This window comes from Anolis sagrei, chromosome 8 (assembly GCF_037176765.1).
Source record: "Anolis sagrei isolate rAnoSag1 chromosome 8, rAnoSag1.mat, whole genome shotgun sequence".
Taxonomy (NCBI): Eukaryota; Metazoa; Chordata; class Lepidosauria; order Squamata; family Dactyloidae; genus Anolis; species Anolis sagrei.
In genome coordinates, this window is record NC_090028.1 from 2,960,001 (window position 1) to 2,979,809 (window position 19,809).

Genomic DNA, 19,809 nt, shown 5'->3' on the forward strand with positions numbered 1-19,809 from the left:
CCAGATCCTGGCTCCTTTGATCCATTGCTCCATGTCCTAGTCTCCAGGGAAGCAGAAAACAAGTTTGCTATCTCCTCCCTATGGCTATCATGTCTCCTGTCAGCCTTCTTTTTCACAGGCTAAACATGCCCAGCTCTTTAAGCCGCTTCTCATAGGGCTTGTTCTCCAGATCCTGGCTCCTTTGATCCATTGCTCCATGTCCTAGTCTCCAGGGAAGAAGAAAACAAGTTATCTACCTCCCCCTTATGACTTCCTCTCACATATTCATACATGGCTATCATGTCTCCTCTTAGCCTTCTCTTTCACAGGCTAAACATGCCCAGCTCTTTAAGCCGCTCCTCATAGGGCTTGTTCTCCAGACCCTGGATCCTTTGATCCATTGCTTCATGTCCTAGTCTCCAGGGCAGCAGAAAACAAGTTATCTACCTCCCCCTTATGACTTCCTCTCACATATTCATACATGGCTATCATGTCTCCTCTTAGCCTTCTCTTTCACAGGCTAAACATGCCCAGCTCTTTAAGCCGCTCCTCATAGGGCTTGTTCTCCAGACCCTGGATCCTTTGATCCATTGCTTCATGTCCTAGTCTCCAGGGCAGCAGAAAACAAGTTATCTACCTCCCCCTTATGACTTCCTCTCACATATTCATACATGGCTATCATGTCTACTGTCAGCCTTCTCTTCTGCAGGCTAAACATGCCCAGCTCTTTAAGCCACTCCTCATAGCGCTTGTTCTCCAGATCCTGGCTCCTTTGATCCATTGCTCCATGTCCTAGTCTCCAGGTAAGCAGAAAACAAGTTTGCTATCTCCTCCCTATGGCTATCATGTCTCCTGTCAGCCTTCTCTTTCACAGGCTAAACATGCCCAGCTCTTTAAGCCGCTCCTCATAGGGCTTGTTCTCCAGACCCTGGATCCTTTGATCCATTGCTCCATGTCCTAGTTTGCAGAAGCATACGAAAAGTTTGGCCCAGAAACCACACAACACCCCATGAAAGCCTTCAACAATGACGACGATGTTGGGATAACCACAACGACAACGGTTAAGGAATTGGGCAGCATTTCCCTCGCCACCCTCGGTCTTTTTGAGCCATGATACAAACATCTTGGGCGGTGAGTCAGGACTTCTGTTGCCTCTTCTCCGTCTCTTTCTCCTTCTCTGCCCCCCCCCCGCCTTTTGCTTCCCTCCTCCTTCCTGGAGTGCCTTCTAATTAATTTAAGCCCCCCAAATTGAGCTGCGGCTGCCTATTTTAATGAGAGGTCACAGGCAGGTGACCCGCTCTGCTGCGGAACAACTCCACTTATCAATTAAAAAGTGGCACAAAAGGGAAAGGAGCGCTTCCCACCCGGGGGAGGCCGGGCCTTGATCAGAGGGAAGATGCCGGAGAAGGGCTCCCCAGCAGGAGAGGAGACCTTTGGTGGGGCCAGCTCGGGCACAATTAGCACCGACTTCCACCCCAGGAACCGCGGCTCCGCCATTTCTTCCTCCTGGAGCAGGTAATTGAATTGGAGCAAAACTGACTGACCTACAAGTGACCACTAAACTCTGCCTCTCCGTGTTTCCTCTGTCCAGAGCATCTGGGACTTTCCATGAGAAGAACCAACAGCCATGCAAGCAATGCTCTCTGAATCTTGGTGGAGCTTTCTCTCCATTGCGTTGGGAAGAGATCTCATCCATACCAACCCCTGCTTTTTGTTCCTGTCCTTGCCAGTAGACCAGAGCTTTCAGATAGAATCATAGAATCCTAGAGTTGGAAGGCTTCTCTCATGTCCCTGCATGAGAAGTTGGAGCTGACTTCACCCCGCTCTTTGGATTCAAACTGCCGACCTTTTGGTCAGCGGTCCGGCAGGCACAAGGGTTTAACCCATTGTGCCACCGATGGCTCCTGATAATGATGATAATTGAGGTGTTATGTGGTTCCTAAACACCTTTCCAGAAGCATACGAGAAGCTCAGCCTGTCATTGAACATCGAGAAAACCAAAGTGCTGTTCCAGCAGTCACCAGCCAATCCCTCTCCAATGGCAGAGATACAGCTCAATAGTGTAAGATTAGAAAACGTTGGCTCCGGTCATTTCTGGAGGGTTGCACCCAGAAGGTGTTATTGGGGGACACCTGTTCAACGCCACAGCCTTTGACTTGTGGGGTTCCACAGGGCTCTATACTGTCCCCCATGCTGTTTAATATCTACATGAAGCCGCTGGGTGAGATCATCCAGAGTTTTGGGGTGCGGTGTCATCTGTACGCAGATGATGTCCAACTCTGTCACTCCTTCCCACCTGCTACTAAGGAGGCTGTCGAGGTCCTGAACCGGTGCTTGGCCGCTGTGACGGTCTGGATGGGGGCGAACAAATTGAAATTGAATCCAGACAAGACAGAGGTACTCCTGGTCAGTCAGGTTATAGGGTTACAGCCTGTGCTGGATGGGGTCGCACTCCCCTTGAAGGCGCAGGTTCGCAGCTTGGGTGTGATCCTGGATTCATCGTTGAGCCTGGATCCCCAGGTCTCAGCGGTGACCAGGGGAGCATTTGCACAGCTCAGGCTCGTGCGCCAGCTGCGCCCGTACCTCGGGAAGTCTGACTTGGCCACGGTAGTCCACGCTCTGGTCACATCCCGCCTTGACTACTGCAACGCTCTCTATGTGCGGCTGCCCTTGAAGACAGCCCGGAAGCTCCAGCTAGTCCAGCGCGCGGCAGCCATGTTACTAACAGGAGCAGGACGCAGGGAGCATACAACGCCCTTGTTGTACCAGCTCCACTGGCTGCCGATCTGCTACCGGGCCCAATTCAAGGTGCTGGTGCTGGCCTACAAAGCCCTAAACGGTTCCGGCCCAAAATACCTGTCTGACCGCATCTCGGCCTATGAGCCCACGAGGACTTTGAGATCGTCCGGGGAGGCCCTTCTCTCGATCCCGCCTGCCTCACGGGCGCGCCTGGCGGGGACTAGGGACAGGGCTTTCTCGGTGGTGGCCCCCCGGCTGTGGAACACCCTCCCTGTGGACATCAGACTGGCGCCCTCCCTTATGACATTCCGCAAGAGACTAAAGACGTGGTTGTTTGAGAAGGCGTTTGAGTAAATGCTGCAACAATTGGCAATGACGATTGGAACGGAACATGGATAACGAGATTTGGATTGTGATTCAATGATGAGACATCGCGAATGATTTAGTGTAATTGTATTATTCATAGTGATGTTGTTTATTGTTGTTTGTGATATTGCTTATGTTGCAAATTGTACCTGTTTTTATATGTTGTACACCGCCGTGAGTCGCCCTAGGGCTGAGAACGGCGGTCTACAAGTGCAGTAAATAAATAAATAAATAAATAAATTTCCGCTCCCTTGGCAGCCACCTCTCCACCAAAGTCAACATTGACACTGAAATACAACACCGCCTGAGCTCTGCGAGTGCAGCATTCTTCCGAATGAAGAATAAGGACTGAGACATCCGTAGGGATACCAAGGTGCTTGTTTATAAAGCTATTGTTCTCCCAACCCTGCTATACGCCTGCAAAATGTGGACTGTCTACAGACGTCAACATTAACACTGAAATACAACACCGCCTGAGCTCTGCAAGTGCAGCATTTTCCCGAATGAAGCAGAGAGTGTTTGAGGACTGGGACATCCATAGGGAGACCAAGGTACTTGTTTATAAAGCTATTGTCCTCCCAACCCTGCTATATGCCTGCAAAACATGGACTGTCTACAGACGTCAACATTGACACTGAAATACAACACCGCTTGAGCTCTGCGAGTGCAGCTTTTTTCCAAATAAAGCAGAGTGTTTGAGGACTGGGACATCTGTAGGGAGACCAAGGTGCTTGTTTATAAAGCTATTGTCTTCCCAACCCTGCTATACACCTGCGAAACGTGGACTGTCTACAGACATCACATGCAACTCCTGGAACAATTCAATTAGCGTTGCCTCTGGAAAATCCTGCAAATCTCTTGGGAAGACAAGCAGACAAATGTGAGTGTGCTGGAAGAAGCAAAGACCATGAGAATTGAAATTATAGTCCTCCGCTATCAACTCTGCTGGACCGACCACATTGTCTGGATGCCCGACAACCGTCTCCCAAAGCAGTTGCTCTACTCCGAACTCAAGAATGGAAAACGGAATGTTGGAGGACAGGAAAAGAGATTGAAAGATGGGCTCAAAGCCAACCTTAAAAACTCTGGCATAGACACTGAGAACTGGGATGCCCTGACCCTTGACCACTCCAGCTGGAGGTCAGCTGTGACCACCAGTGCTGCAGAATTTGAAGAGGCACGAATGGAGGGCGAAAGAGAGAAATGTGCCAGGAGGAAGACGTGTTAAGCCAACCCCGACCGGGACCGCCTTCCATCTGGAAACCAATGCCCTCACTATGGGAGAAGATGCAGGTCAAGAATAGGGCTCCACAGCCATTTATGGACCCACCAGAACACTGATCCTGGAAGACTATCCTACTTGGCCAACGAGGGATCGCCTAAGTAAGTAAGTAAGTAAGTAAGTAAGTAAGTAAGTAAGTGGTTTCTAGGCTGTACAGTCAATGTGTTCTGGCAGCATTTTCTCCTGATGTTTTGCCTGCATCTATGCCTGCAAAATAAGACAAATACTTTTCTCCCAAAGATCAGTCCCAAGGCTAGCTCATTATATCCAGAAACACCTATTTCTTGCATACCTCCACCCTTCATTGCTTTCACCCATGAACTCTTACTTACAGTTTACTCAACCCTTTAGAACTAAGACTTACATTAACCCTTCCATTACCAACTGCTAGGCCTATCACCACCAACCAACATCAACTGCAGAACATGATACATGACAGGCGGGTACAGCTAGTACATATATAAAATCATGTCAGAAGCGATCTCACAACCCTCTGAGGATGCTTGCCATAGATGCAGGCGAAACGTCAGGAGAGAATGCCTCTAGAACATGGCCATACAGCCCAAAAAAACCCTACAACAACCGAGTGATTCTGGCCATGAAAGCCTTCAACAATGACTTGAGAATATACTGCAAGTCGCTTCCGGTGTGAAAGAATTGACTGTCTGCAAAGACGTTACCCTGGGGACACCCGGATGTGTTACCATCCTATGGGAGGCTTCTCTCAATAGAAGTGATCTCACAACCCTCTGAGGATGCTTGCCATAGATGCAGGCGAAACGTCAGAAGAGAATGCCTCTAGAACATGACCATACAGCCCCCAAAAAACCTACAACAACCCAGTGATTCCGGCCATGAAAGCCTTCGACAATGACTTGAGAATATACTGCAAGTCGCTTCTGGTGTGAGAGAATTGGCTGTCTGCTAAGACGTTACCCTGGGGACACCCGGATGTGTTGCCATCCTATGGGAGGCTTCTCTCAATAGAAGTGATCTCACAACCCTCTGAGGATGCTTGCCATAGATGCAGGCGAAACGTCAGGAGAGAATGCCTCTGGGACATGGCCATACAGCCCCCCAAAAACCTTCAACAACCCAGTGATTCCGGCCATGAAAGCCTTCGACAATGATTTGAGAATATACTGCAAGTCGCTTCTGGTGTGAGAGAACTGGCTGTCTGCAAAGACGTTGCCCAGGGGACACCCAGATGTGTGGGAGGCTTCTCTCAATAGGATTGCAGCCGGTGGGATTTACAGCACAATTGCTGTTCTAGGAATCCCGATAAGTGATGAGTAGAGCATCATTAGGAGGCCATCACAGCTCATGCATGGATGCACCATTCAGGAGAAAGGTGAGGTCATTCGGTTATGGCAGGTGGTTTAAAAACAACGTTGGTACCCGAATGCGCACCTTTGCCACAGCAAAGAAAGGCGGGTTTAGAAATGAAATGATGCGGTTATTCACAGCGGCAGACAGCCTTGCACACAGTGACAAATAGCCAGAGGCAGGGAAAGTAAGCGAGGCATTTCCTGCCCACAAATCCCATTCCGATCCATGTGAGCAGGAAAGAGGAGGAAGAAGGTGAGCAAGGAAGAAGCAGGGAGGTTGTGACGTGGTTTCAGTTGCTCCTTTTCAAACCTTGTAGGGGGTGCGATGGGAAAAGAGAAGGAAAGCTGGGAAAGGGAGGAAGTTGTAGAGTTGCATTGGGAGGAAACAGGAGAAAATATTGCACACAGAGGCGGCCCTAGGTAATTTTCAACGGTAAGCAAACAGTATTTTGGTGCCCGCCCCCCAACCAATCATTGATATATATTTTCTGTTTGTCGTGGGAGTTCTGTGTGCCATATTTGGTTCAATTCCATCATTGGTGGAGTTCAGAATGCTCTTTGATTGTAGGTGAACTATACATCCCAGTAACTACACTTGCCGCACTTGCTCCCTTGCCTGGCCCGCTTTGGGTCCGGAGGCGTGCCTGAAGACCCCAAAAGTCACCTCTTCTCCTGACTTTCTCCTCAGCCATTGGGACCAAGAGAGAGAGAGAGAGAGAGGTGGAGATGCCCACCTTTCCTGAAAGTAGATGCAAAAACAAAGGAGGGAGCGGAGGTGGGAGATACCTCCAGCCGGAGGGACTCTCTCTCTCTCTCTCTTGGTCCTAATGGCTGAAGAGAAAGTCAGAAGAAGAGGCGACTTTTGGTGCGCATGCTGGGGTCTTCAGACACGCCTCCGGACCTGAAGCGAGCCAGGCGTGGCGGCTCCACCGCTTGGCCCACCCGCAGATTGGGGAGAGGAGAGGAGGCGGGTGGAGCGCCAGGGGATCGGGAAAGGGAGCCGGTCATGGGGAAGGGATCGAACGCGGAGAACGATTGAGCGCCAGCTCTGCTCGCGCACCCAGTGGCCGGGTGGAGCAGGAACGAGAGGGGCGAGGTGAGGCTCAAGGGCCCGGCCCCTTTGGGAAGAGGATCGCCCAGCAGCGAGGCAAGAAAGCCGAGGCTCCCCCCGGACTGCTAGGGCTGTTGTGAGCTGAAGTGGCGGTCGAGGGGCATTTACAGAGGTGCCCCTGCACCCCTGGCAAAAAAAAAGTGTTCTGCGACCGCTTACTTCGCGTAATGGACAGGCCGCCCCTGCAGCACACACCAAGGATGGGTGTGTTCTGTAGTTCCAAGAACTACAGCTCCTCTGGAGTTTTAGAGAGCTGCTGTTTTCATTACACCAAAGTGTTTGATGGGTCCCCCAAAGGCCATCCAGTCCAACCTTAAAATGTTCTTTATTCCATTTCTGTGGCTGCCACAAACAAGGCTGAACTGGTTGAGACTCTATGACAGTGGTTCTCAACCTTCCTAATGCCATGACCCCTTAATACATTTCTTCATAATGTGGTGACCCCCAACCATAACATCATTTTCATTGCTACTTCACAACTGTAATTTTGCTACTGTTACGAATCGTAATGTAAATATCGGATATGCAGGATATATTTTCATTCACTGGACCAAATTTGGCACAAATACCCGATATGCCCATATTTGAATACTGGTGGGGTTGATTTTGTTATATGGGAATTGTAGTTTTTGGGATTTATAATTCACCTACAATCAGAGGCGGCTCTAGGTTAGCACCTTGATTTGATGCCCTGGTAGTGCCTGGGGCAATCTTTTGTTGAGAGGCCTTCTCTGCCAAACGAGTTCCTAAGACCACCAGAAATATATGTTTTCTTATGGTCTTTGGCGACCCCTCTGAAACCCCCTCGCAACCCCCAAGAGTGCTGATAGAACCAATGAGGAAACAACATGTATAACCCAGAAACAAAAACTGTGTTACATAGTGGTATTGTTGCAGGGGCGGCTCATCCATTACGCAAAGTAAGCGGTTGCAGAACACTTTTTTTTGCCAGGGGCGCAGAGGCACCTCTGTAAATGCCCCTCGGCTGCCACTTGAGGAGCGCCCCCTCAGCTCATAACAGCCCTAGCAATCCGTGGGGAGCCTCGGCTTTCTTGCCTCGCTGCCGGGCGATCCTCTTCCCAAAGCGGCCGGGCCCTTGAGCCTCACCTAGCCCCTCTTGTTCCTGCTCCACCCAGCCACCGGGTGCACGAGCAGAGCCAGCGCTCAATCGTTCTTCGCATTCAATCCCTTCCCCATGACCGGCTCCCTTTCCTGATCCCCGGCGCTCCACCCGCCTCCTCTACTCTCCCCAATCTGCGGGTCAGCCAAGGAGCGGAGCTGCCATGCCTGGCCCGCTTTGGGTCCGGAAGCATGTCCGAAGACCCCAGCGTGCGCAGCAAAAGTCTCCTCTTCTCCTGACTTTCTCTTCAGCCATTGGGACCAAGAGAGAGAGAGAGAGAGAGAGAGAGCCCCTCCAGCTGGAGGTATCTCCCACCTCCGCTCCCTCCTTTGTTTTTGCGCCTATCTTCAGGAAAAGTGGGCATCTCCACCTCTCTCTCTCTCTCTCTCTCTCTCTCTCTCTCTTGGTCCCAATGGCTGAGGAGAAAGTCAGGAGAAGAGGTGACTTTTGGTGCATTCGCCGGGGTCTTCAGCCACGCCTCCGGACCCAAAGTGGGCCAGGCAAGGGAGCAAGTGCGGCAAGTGTAGTTACTGGGATGTATAGTTCACCTACAATCAAAGAGCATTCTGAACTCCACCAATGATGGAATTGAACCAAATATGGCACACAGAACTCCCACGACAAACAGAAAATATATATCAATGATTGGTTGGGGGGGGGGGGCAAAATACTGTTTGCTTACCATTGAAAATTACCTAGGGCCGCCTCTGTATTGTTGTTATTATTGTTGATATTGTTGTTATTATTAGAGTTTGGTGCAACATTCTTTGGAAGAGAAGGTTAAAGAATTTGTTAAACTGCAACTCCCAGAATTCCATAGGATTGAACCATGTCAGTTGAAATGGTTTGTGTGCTGGTACGGCTGTACCAGGAGCTCCAACTTTATTTTCTTTCTGTTATCTGTTTGCAGTCATAGGGCAGGCCTCCTGTCCATCATAATTAAGCTTTGGTTCCGCCCCTTGTTCTGGGCTCTGGGAGGGAAAGGAGCCATTTTTTGGGCAGTCTCACACAAGGAAGCTAAACTATAGGACGTAGACCAGCTCGTCCCGTAGAAAAGCTTCTTTTCTCAAGAACATCCAGGGAAACAGAAACAGAAATTCCAGGGGAAAGGTCCCAAGGCTCTGGCTGAGAGCTCACAGCCTCTCAGCCTCACAGCAATCAGAGGGAAAACAGCCCTGAAGTTTTCAAAGAATTCTCTGAGGGAAGACAGCACTACAGATCCACGGAACTCCATCTGAAATATCTACAAGCCTCGGCTGGTAGGTCTACTCGATACCCAGATGCATTTGGCATCGGTAGTAGGACCCACACCGATGAGCCATAGATAGTAAACAGCCTGGGAGAAGTTAAATAGGGTTTTTTTCCTACAGAGAAAGTAGTTAATCGAAGTCAGGTACCAGTCCGTTGAGGACTAGACTAAGAAAGCCTTGAAGTGTTGTTTGAAGATTGAAGATTTGTTGTTTGTTCCATAATAAAGACTTTGTTGTATCATTAAAGACTCTAAAGACCATAAGTTCTGAAAAATCCCTGAGAACCTCTCTCTGAGGCGCCCTGGCTTCCCACTGGGCTTAGTGTATACGTCCTATAGAAAAGACAGCTGTTACAGGCCCAGCGCGCAACAGAACAGTTTGAGACTGTATTTATTCTACGGTGTAGATGAACCCTGAGATTTATGAAGGGCTGGCCTTTGGACCCTTGGACTCCTTCAACTGTTCTTTCCAGAAGAAGCTGGTCTTTGGTTTGTGTTGTTTCTCCCAACAGAAAGTGGATGAACCATCAGTTCAGGAATGTCAAAACACATGACAGAATTAAACTTGCATCCGATCTTTCCAAGGCACAGGCTGAGACCTGAACGGAAAGGTCACCGAGTGGCCTGAAGGCCAAAGAATGGTAGAGGCACGCTGAAGGAAACGTATGGACAACCAAGAAACATTTCAAAGTTTGAAGCTCTTGGGAAACTCAAGGAGAAGCATATTAATCATTTCTGGCAGTGGTTCTCAACCTTCCTAATGCCTTGACCCTTTAATATAGCTCTTTATGTTGTGGTGGCCCCCAACCATAACATTATTTTTGTTGCTACTTCATAACTTCATCCCTTAGGACTGTCCACGTTTGTGTGATGATGTTGTTCTTCAGACTACAAGCTGTCCCCGAGTTAGAAACGACTCCTAGTTAAGAATGAGGCTGAGATAACAGGGAGGGAGAAGAACCTATCCTTCACTCCTCCACTTCAGTGTCTCCACTGAAGCTTTATCTCCACTCCTTATAGAATAACAGAATCCTAGAGTTGGAAGAGACCTCATGGGCCATCCAGTCCAACCCTATTCTGCCAAGAAGCAGGAAAATTGCATTCAAAGCACCCCCGACAGATGGCCATCCAGCCTCCGTTTAAAAGCCTCCAAAGAAGGAGCCTTGACCACACTCCCGTGCAGAGAGTTCCACTGCTGAACAGCTCTAACAGTCAGGAAGTTCTTCCTAATGTTCAGATGGAATCTCCTTTCTTGTAGTTTGAAGCCATTGCTCCATTGCATCCTTGTCTTCAGGGCAGAAGAAAACAAGCTTGCTCCCTCCTCCCTATGACTTCCCCTCACATACTTGCACATGGCTATCATGTCTCCTCTCAGGCTTCTCTTCTTCAGGCTAAACATGACCAGCTCTTTAAGCCACGCCTCATAGGGCTTGTTCTCCAGACCCTTGATCTTCCTCATGTCATGGTGACCGCCAACCATAAAATTATTTTCGTTGCTCCTTTATAACTGTGATTTTGCTACTGTTACGAATCGTAATGTAAATATGTGATATGCAGGATGTGTTTTCATTGCGCAAAGACTCCCTCGCCTGCCCTGCACTCCTGCCTGCCGGTGGAAGAGCGATGCAGGTGAGGGAGGCCTCGTGCAAGGTGGAGGAGCTGACCTGGAAAGCCTGGCTGTTTCCCTGGCATGGGCTGGCAGCCATTTTGAGGAGGGTGGGGCCAGCCGAGGCACCTTCACGACCCCCAGAAAATGGCCCAGTGACCCCCTTGGGGGTCGCAACCCCCAGGTTGAGAACCGTACAAGAAGCTCGGCCTGTCATTGAACATTGAAAAAACCAAGGTGCTGTTCCAGCAGACACCAGTCAACCCCTTTCCAATGCCAGAGATACAGCTTAATGGTGTAACATTAGAAAATGTTAATCATTTCCGCTCCCTTGGCAGCCACCTCTCCACAAAAGTCAACATCGACACCGAAATACAACACCGCCTGAGCTCTGCGAGTGCAGCATTTTCCCGAATGAAGCAGAGAGTGTTTGAGGACCGGGACATCCGTGGGGATACCAAGGTGCTTGTTTATAGAGCTATTGTCCTTCCAACCCTGCTATATGCCTGCGAGACGTGGACTGTCTACAGATGTCACATGCAACTCCTGGAACGATTCCATCAGCGCTGCCTCCGGAAAATCCTACAAATCTCTTGGGAAGACAGGCAGACAAACATCGGCATGCTGGAAGAAGCAAAGACCACCAGCATTGAAGCGATGGTCCTCCAACATCAATTCCGCTGGACCGGCCACATTGTCTGGATGCCTGACCACCGTCTCCCAAAACAGTTGCTCTACTCCGAACTCAAGAACAGAAAACGGAATGTTGGTGGACAGGAAAAGAGATTTAAAGATGGGCTCAAAGCCAACGTTAAAAACTCTGGCATAGACACTGAGAACTGGGAAGCCCTGGCCCTGGAGCGCTCCAGCTGGAAGTCAGCTGTGACCAGCAGTGCTGCAGAATTTGAAGAGGCATGAATAGAGGTCGAAAGGAAGAAGCGTGCCAAGAGGAAGGCGCATCAAGCCAACCCCGACCGAGACCGCCTTCCACCTGGAAACCAATGCCCTCACTGCGGGAGAAGATGCAGGTCAAGAATAGGACTCCACAGCCACATATGGACCCACAAGAACACTGGAAGACAATCATCCTCGAGGGATCGCCTAAGTAAGTAAGTTGAGAACCGCTGATCTATTTGCTCATTATCTATTTGCTCATTAATTTCTGCAGCTGGGCCAGGTGCCGAGCTGTTTTCATGTTCCATATCATGGGAACTCTCTGGTAACAATTCAGAAAGCATATCATCATCCCCGTACCCCTCAGGGACATTCTCATGGGAAACTACACTTTGAACAGGGAACTCCTGGTCATTCTCTGCATCAAGATCACTGACCAAACCATTGCCACCTTGAAACTCATCTTGGAACTCATTGACATCACTCCCCACATCCAAAGCACCCTGATCCTGAAGCAAAATCATAGGCTGAGCTCCAACAGAGGATGCCATTGTGAATGCAGATCCATGAGCACCCAGTTTTGCACACGCACATATCGATGCCTTCACAATCAGCACACAATCCCAGAAAGATAAAAACAGAAGAGGAAGAGGAAGTAAGAAAGAGAGGCACAAGAGAGAGAAAGGAGGGAGAGGAAGAAAGAGGAGGAAAGCAATAAGGAAGGGAAGATAGAAAGGGACATAAGAGAGAGGAAAAGGGAAGGAGAGGAAGAAAGATAAAAAGCAAGAGAGAAGGAAAGGAAAGAGAAGGTGAGAGAAAGAAAGAGGAAAAGGGATGAAAAAAGAAAAAGGGATGGATAGGCCTCTAAGCACCTCGCCGTGACTCCTCACCATCTGCGGAGGAAGAAGAGGAGGAGGAGAAGCAGATCTCCACACTGACCTGGAAAAGGAAAGACAGAGAAGGAGGTAAAGTGGCATAGACTGTTTGGCTAGCAGAGGAAGCCTGGCAGCCATATTGGTGAGGCGGAGGAAGCAGTGGTGCAACCTATCTCAAATGGCCTGTTCGACCCCTCTGGGGGTTGCGACCCCCAGGTTGAGAACTCTGATTTATGGGATGCTCAGACTCAATTATCAACGAATAGTGATTACAATCCAAGATGGAACGGTTTTGACTGATCTCCTCTTGTCTATTTGCTCATTGTCTATTTGCTCATTAATTTCTGCAGCTGGGCAGGTGCCGAGCTCTTTTCATGTTCCCTATCATGGGAACTCTCTGGTAACAATTCAGAAAGCACACCATCATCCCCACACCCCTCAGGGACATCCTCATGGGAAACTACACTTTGAACAGGGATCTCCTGGTCATTCTCTGCATCAATATCACTGACCAAACCATAACCATCTTGAAACTCATCCTGAAACTCATTGACATCACTCCCCCCCATCCAAAGCACCCTGATCTTGAAACACAATCATAGGCCGAACTCCAACAGAGGATGCCATTGTGAATGTAAATATGTGATATGCAGGATGTGTTTTCATTGTGCAAGGACTCCCTCGCCTGCCCCATGCCCCTGCCTGCCAGCAGAAGAGCGATGGAGGTGAGGGAGGCCTCGCGCAAGGTGGAGGAGCTGACCTGGAAAGCCTGGCTGTTTCCCTGGCATGGGCTGGAAGCCATTTTGAGGAGAGTGAGGCCAACCAAGGCGCCTTCATGACCCCCAGAAAATGGCCCAGCAACCCCCTTGGGGGTCGCAACCCCCAGATTGAGAACCGCTGATCTATTTGCTCATTATCTGTTCGACCCCTCTGGGGGTTGCGACCCCCAGGTTGAGAACCCTGATTTATGGGATGCTCAGACTCAATTATCAACAAATAGTGATTACAATCCAAAATGGAATGGTTTTGACTGATCTCCTCTTGTCTATTTGCTCATTAATTTCTGCAGCTGGGCCAGGTGCTGAGCTCTTTTCATGTTCCCTATCATGGGAACTCTCTGGTAACAATTCAGAAAGCACACCATCATCCCCGCACCCCTCAGGGACATTCTCATGGGAAACTACACTTTGAACAGGGATCTCCTGGTCATTCTCTGCATCAATATCACTGACCAAACCATCACCATCTTGAAACACATCTTGAAATTTATTGACATCACTCCCCACATCCAAAGCACCCTGATCCTGAAACACAATCACAGGCTGAACTCCAACAGAGATGCCATTGTGAATGTATTTATATATTTATATATTTATCGTGTCATCAGCAACCATACCATTGTATTACAATTCTAACAGAACAAAACAAACACACAGATTAAAAAGAAAAGAAAAAAACACACAGATTTTGCAAACTTGGTAGTTGGTTAAATGTCCTTTGACCAGTATCTGGCCACTTGAAGTGCCTCTGGTGTTGCCGCAAGAAGGTCCTCCCTTGTGCATGTGGCAGGGCTCAGGGTGCATTGCAGCAGGTGGTCAGTGGTTGGCTCTTCTCCACACTCGCATGTTGTGGACTCCACTTTGTGGCCCCATTTCTTGAGGTTGGCTCTGCATCTCGTGGTGCCAGAGCGCAGTCTGTTCAGTGCATTCCAAGTTGCCCAGTCCTCTGTGTGCCCAGGGGGGAGTCTCTCATATGGTATCACCCACGGATTGAGGTGCTGGGTTTGAGCCTGCCCCTTTTGGACTCACTTGCTGGGGTGTTCCGGCGAGTGTCTCTGTAGATCTAAGAAAACTATGTCTTGATTTAAGTCGTTGACGTGCTGGCTGATACCCAAACAGGGGATGAGCTGGAGATGTCTCTGCCTTGGTCCTTTCACTATTGGCTGCTACTTCCCAGCAGATGTCAGGTGGTGCAATACCGGCTAAGCAGTGTAATTTCTCCAGTGGTGTGGGGCGCAGGCACCCTGTGATAATGTGGCATGTCTCATTTAGAGCCACATCCACTGTTTTAGCATGGTGAGATGTGTTCCACACTGGGCATGCGTACTCAGCAGCAGAGTAGCATAGTGCAAGGGCAGATGTCTTCACTGTGTCTGGTTGTGATCCCCAGGTTGTGCCAGTCAGCTTTCGTATGATGTTGTTTCTAGCGCCTACTTTTTGCTTGATGTTTAGGCAGTGCTTCTTGTAGGTAAGAGCACGGTCCAGAGTGACTCCCAGGTATTTGGGTGTGCTGCAATGCTCCAGTGGGATTCCTTCCCAGGTAATGATCCTCAGAGCTCGGGATGCCTGTCTGTTCTTGAGATGAAAGGCGCATGTCTGTGTTTTAGATGGATTAGGGATCAGTTGGTTTCCCCTGTAATAGGCAGTAAGAGCACCTAGAGCTTCAGAGAGCTTCTTTTCAATCATCTCAAATTGAGCAGTAATGGCACGATCACCAGCATAGATGAAACTCTCTGTCCCTTCTGGCAGTGGCTGGTCATTTGTGTCGATGTTGAGCATGGGTGGAGCAAGCACGCTCCCCTGAGGCAGGCCGTTCTTCTGTTTCCGCCATCTGCTTCTCTGGCCCTGGAACTCAACAAAAAAGCTCCTGTTTTGTAGCAGGTTTCCTATGAGGTGGGTGAGGTGGTAGTTCTTTGTGATACTATACATTTTTCTCAGGAGGAGACAGCGGTGGTTCACAGTCTCATAGGCTGCTGACAGGTCTATGAAGACAGCTCCTGTGATCTGCTGCCTTTCAAAGCCATCTTCTATGTGTTGAGTCAGGTTCAGCACTTGCGAAGTGCAGCTTTTGCCTTTTCTTAATGTAGATCCATGTGCACCCAGTTTTGCGCGCGCACACATCGATGCCTTCACAATCAGCACACAATCCTGGAGTTTTATGGGATTTAGTATTGGAGAGAATCCCATGCACATTCAGATCTTCACGCACAATGCATCCGGGATCCGTTGCCCTCATCCTTTGTTGCAGCAAATCCAGCCCAAGGTCACCCCGGGCCGCTTGGCATCGTCTTTATGGAGATATCAAAGCCTTTGCTGTTTTTTTTCTTCTATATGTGAAGAAGAAGAAGAAAAGAGATGCAGCCGCAACAACAACCATGTTCGGTTTCCAAGCAGACAGTGAGAAAAACTGCCTTGTTGAAGTCAGAAGAACTCTTGGAGCCCGAGGCCATCTGGCCTTCGATGGCAACTGACAAGGTAGAAGAGAGAAATGCAAAGCCTCAGCGCCAGTAAACAGCCCCATCCCGCTCCTCTTGCCGCACGAAACATTTCTTGCTTTCTTCCTTTCTTGGAAAATAATGTCTGCATGGAAAAAAAAGGCTGCCTGCTTAGAGCAGCTTGCAAGGAAGGGAGCGTGTTTGTGTGGACAATGATGATGATGATGATGTATAGTTTTGAACTGGATTTAATTGTATATTGTTGCTTTCATGCTTCATGATATGGAAAGTTAATCATAATAATAATAAACATAAAAATAAGAAACATAACAAATTATAATGAAATATGATAATAATATAGATGATCACTCGTGACCAAGCATGGTTGTCTCCCAAATAATAATAATAATAATAATAATAATAATAATAATATGTTGTTATTATTATTATTATTATTATTATTATTATTATACTGACACAAAAGCACAGTATGTCACAGCCTATCCATCCCTTTTTCTTTCTATTCATCTCTATAGGCTGGATTTTGTATTATTATTATTATTATTATTATTATTATTATTATTGGTGATCACTTATATCCAAGCATGATTGTTCTCCAAATAATAATGATAATTATATAGGCAATCACTTGTGACCATGCACGATAATAATAATATTAATAATAATACATTGTTGTTGTTCTTGTTGTTATAGGCAGTCACTTGTGACCATGCATGATAGTCTCAATAATAATAATAATAATAATAATTGGAGGGACTTTAGGCAGCATTTTGCAACCTGAAAGTTGGGAGCTCTGCGGAGGTCATAAAGACAAAAAAAATGATTTTGTCATTTGGGAGTTGTAATTGCTGGGATTTATAGTTCACCTACAATCAAAGAACATTCTGAACTCCCCTAACGAGGCGTCACCAAAACCATCAGAAAGCACAGTATTTTCTGCTGGTCATACGGGTTCTGTGTGGGAAGTTTGCCCCAATTCTGTCGTTCGTGGCGTTCAGAATGCTCTTTGATTTTAGGTGAACCATAAATCCCAGTAACTACAACTCCCAAATGCCAAGGTCTATTTTCCCCCAAACTCCATCTGTGTTCATATTTGGGCCTATGGAGTATCCGTGCCAAGTTTGATCCAGATCCATCATTGTTTGAGTCCACAGTGCTCTCTTGTGTGTAGGTAAACTATAACTCCAAAACTCAAGGTCAATGCTCACCAAACCTTTCTAGTGCTTTTTGTTGGTCTTGGAAGTCCTGTGTGCCAAGTTTTTTTCAATTCCATTGTTAGGGGAGTTCAGAATGCTCTTTGATTGTAGATGAAGTATAAATCCCAGCAACTACAACTCCCAAATAACAAAATCAATTTTTGAGTGATGGTCACTCATTTGGTTGTTAGGGCTATTCTGTCCAAATTTGGTGTCAATTCATCCAGTGGTTTTTGAGTTATGTTAATCCCACAAACGAACATTTCATTTTTATTTATATAGACTAGCTGTCCCATGCCACACTTTGCTATGGCCAACCTTCCCTCTTTCTCTCCTTCTTTCCCACCTTCCTTCCTTCCTTCCTTCCTTCCTTCCTTCCTTCCTTCCTTCCTTCCTGTTTTTTCTTCTCTTCTTCCCTCCTTCTCTTTCTCTTTCCTTCCTTTCCCTCTTTTCTTTCCTTTCTGCTATCTCTCTTTTATTCCTTCTCTCTTTCCTTCCTTCCTTCCCTCTTTCTCTATATCTTCCCCTCTTCCTTCTCTCCCTCTTTCCTTCTTTCTTTCCCTTTTTCTTTCCTTCTCTCCTTCTTTCCTTCTCTAACTTTCCTTCCTTCCCCCTTTTCCCCCTACCTCTTTCTCTCCTTTCTTCCGTCTCTACCTCTTTCCTTCCTTCCTTCCTTCCTTCCTTCCTTCCTTCCTTCCTTCCGTCTCTCTTTGCTTCCATGCTTCCTTCTCCCTTTCCTTCTCTCTTTCCCTCTCTCTTTCTTTTCTTTCTTTTCTCCGCTTCCCTCCCTCTTTCTTTCCTTTCTTCCTTCTCTACCTCTTTCCTTCCTTCTTTCTTTGCTTCCATGCTTCCTTCTCCCTTTCCTTCTTTCTTTCCCTCTCTCTTTCTTTTCTTTCTTATCTCCGCTTCCCTCCCTCTTTCTTCCCTTTTTTTGGTATTGTCATTTAGCTTTTCATCATTTAGTTTTTTGGGGCTTTTTAAGTCCCTTCTGGTGGGTTTTTCAGTGTTTTTATGAGTGAAGGACATACGTTGGGTTGTTAGGTGTCTTGTGTCCAAATTTGGGGTCAATTCCCCCAGTGGTTTATTTATATAGATAATAACAAACAATATTTATTTGCTGTATACCCTTTTTTCTTCTCATTTTGAGCTCTGTGTGTCCTAGACGCCTCTGGTGACATTTCACACCAATCTGGTGACCCTCTCGTCTTGTAAGGAGTGAAGGATGGAGGTGAGGAAAAGGCAGGACTGGAGCATCCTTCTCTTTGGCTTCCTCCTGCTTGGCCTTCTTCAGGCTGTCACTCTGGAAAGGCTCCCTTTTTCCTTGCGAAAGGGAAGAAAGGCGCAGCAGGGACCAGTCGGTGTTCATTTGCAACCATCTCCTTCCTGGAACGGACAGGGGAGCAGGTCTCAGGGGCAGATGTGGTGCCGGCACCCGCCGCTCGGACATCTCGATTGGTGTGACAGGCGCACATCTTGGGGAATGGGATCCTTCTATGGAGTGACATCTCCCGTCACAGTGATGTGCCTCTCAAAACAGGTCATTGTCAAGCCACCAGGAAGGGAGGGAAGCATGGGAGGCTGGAGACAGGGAGAAGCAGGAGGCCTCCCACCCACCGGCATCTGGTGGACGTTTCTCACTGGAGAGACCTGGAGAGGGACCTCCTCCTCGCTCTCATTTGCAGCCAGGTCACTCTGTTGCAGGGAGTTTTAATGACCGCTTCATCTGCCACAGTATGGCTTTGCTGTTTCAATCGTCTGCGGTTATCTCTTGCAGCCCTTTGCAACCCAGAAAGGTTGTTTTTCGTTGAGTCCCAGGGCCAGAGAAGCAGATGGCGGAAACAGAAGAGCGGCCTACCTCGGGGGAGCGTTCTTGCTCCATCCATGTTCAACATCTACACAAATGACCGGCCACTGCCAGAAGGGACAGAGAGTTTCATCTATGCTGATGATCGTGCCATCACCACCCAAGCAGGGAGCTTGGAGATGGTAGAACAGAAGCTTTCCGAAGTTCTAGGTGCTCTTACTGCCTATTACAGGGAAAACCAGCTGATCCCCAACCCATCCAAAACACAGACATGTGCTTTTCATCTCAAGAACAGAGAAGCATCCCGAGCTCTGAGGATTATTACCTGGGAAGGAATTCCACTGGAGCATTGCAGCGCACCCAAATACCTGGGAGTCACTCTGGACCGTGCTCTGACCTACAAGAAGCACTGCCTGAACATCAAGCAAAAAGTGGGTGCTAGAAACAACAACATACGAAAGCTGACTGGCACAACTTTGGGATCACAACCAGACACAGTGAAGACATCTGCCCTTGCGCTGTGCTACTCTGCTGCTGAGTATGCATGCCCAGTGTGGAACACATCTCACCACACTAAAACAGTGGATGTGGCTCTTAATGAGACATGCCGCATTATCATGGGGTGTCTGCGCCCTACACCACTGGAGAAATTACACTGCTTAGCCGATATTGCACCACCTGACATCCGCTGGGAAGCAGCAGCCAATAGTGAAAGGACCAAGGCAGAGACATCTTCAGCTCATCCCCTGTTTGGGTATCAGCCAGCACATCAACGACTTAAATCTAGAAATAGTTTTCTAAGATCTACAGAGACACTCGCTGGAACACCTCAGCAAGTGAGAGTCCAAAAGTGGCAGGCTCAAACCCAGAACCTCAATCCATGGCTGATACCAAATGAGAGACTCCCCCCTGGGCACACAGAGGACTGGGCGACTTGGAAGGCACTGAACAGACCACGAGATGCAGAGCCAACCTTCAGAAATGGGGCCACAAAGTGGAATCCTCGACATGCGAGTGTGGAGAGG